Raw genomic sequence first — 1,728 nt, 5'->3', positions numbered from 1 at the left:
AGTGGCAAAGGAAAATGTCAGTGGCCTCATAATGACTTTTAAGCCTCCTAAAAGCACACCAGGCTTGCTGACACTTGTAGCCAGCCCCACCCAGAAATCCTATACACTGAACAGAAAACAGGCAGACACTTCAGCTGAAGTCCATGCTTGGCTGTGACACTAGTTCCATGCAAGAGAACAAGAGCCACAGAAACTGAACAGATACTTTCTGAACCGACTGACCAGCCTTGCTTTGGGAAGAGGACCTTTCAGCTGAAGCATGTGAACAGATATGCAAGATCTAATCTTATAAGCAGTAAGTCTATTATTTCAGATTAATGAATACCTGCTTTCTCAACAGCAAAGTACACAGAAATATGATATATATGCATTTTACTCGAAATTAAGCCTAATGTAATTTTATTTCAAAGTATGCTAAGAACTTTATAAGTTTTTAAGACAAAACTACTTTTGTCTTAAAACGATTTAAAACCTATCTTAATATATACACAATTTTATCTGGAAGGATCCATGAGGATCTTTTAGCATGTGGGAGTACAGCAGCACTTTCTCCACAGGACAGTTAGGAACTCAGGAGAAAGTGTTAGGCAGGAGCCATTTCCATTGTTACGCTTATCTAATTTAGGAATCATATCATGTTGATGTATTACTTATGCAAAAATAACATATTAAACTTGTGTTTGAAGCAACCTTCAGCAGTAAGATTTTTCCTTCCCACCCAGAGCCCCGCTTAGGTGTTTACACAAGATATAGACAATGTGTAAACTTCCATGTCTCCTATGTGCTACCCACAGAGTTACTCCATTAAAACTCAGAATGATTAGAAATTAGTTGTGCAGAGATATGTCAAACTGTTTTCCAAAAACTCCTCTAAGTATGCAAACAAGTTTTTCACCTTTTAGGAGAAAATTTTTTTAGATTTTATTTTATCAAATAAGCCAGCATTATTCCCCAAATCCTCATGTTTCTTATTAAACTCTCAGGGTAAGGCAGGAACCCTATCAGAAACATAAAGAACATGAATTACTAAAAGCGAATGGGTCTTAACAAAGTGAGATTAAGGCGCTACTTCCTGAAAACGCTCCTTATTAACTGCCACCTTGTACAAATCCAGATCAGAAATAAAATGCACAAGAGCGAAAAAAACATTTGACTGCAGCAGGGCACTAGCTGAATATTCAGCACACAAAGACTTCCAAGGCAAGACGTGGGGTTCTGTTCAATGTTATTTATGGTCTAGTTTTCTGTTTCAAAAACTCCCCAGGTACAAGCACCAGAGATCCCTACCTTCCAAAGAGTAACAGGATATCAGCCGTGAACCAAACAGGAGCTCTTTTACTGGAGTTTACCTGCACACCTGAGATGCCCACGGAGTCTGCAGATGCCCCCGGTTATGCCAAGCCCGCCAGAAACGTTGGTGACATGCATATCTCGTTCGCTCACTCCACCCAATCAACTACCCCCTCCCCAATTGGTCCTTTTTATTTCCAACAGAAAACAAGCAATAAACTTCAGTCAACTCTTCCTAGCGTATAAGTCAACCACACTAACAATCACCATCTAAACAGCTCACCAACCACAACTCCACCAACGCCCGCGCTGCAGCCCAGCTTGAACAAACTGGTCTCTCAAAGGATGCTTAAAACCCTGTAACTACCCTGCGCTCAGGAACTAAACGGGAAGCGCGGCGTGCAGGAAGCCAAGGCGCCCCTCCGAGGAGGCCCCCCC

Source organism: Fukomys damarensis, unplaced genomic scaffold (assembly GCF_012274545.1).
Source record: "Fukomys damarensis isolate Sample0158 unplaced genomic scaffold, DMR_v1.0_HiC HiC_scaffold_35, whole genome shotgun sequence".
In the NCBI taxonomy this organism is placed as follows: Eukaryota; Metazoa; Chordata; class Mammalia; order Rodentia; family Bathyergidae; genus Fukomys; species Fukomys damarensis.
This window is presented reverse-complemented; position numbering follows the sequence as displayed.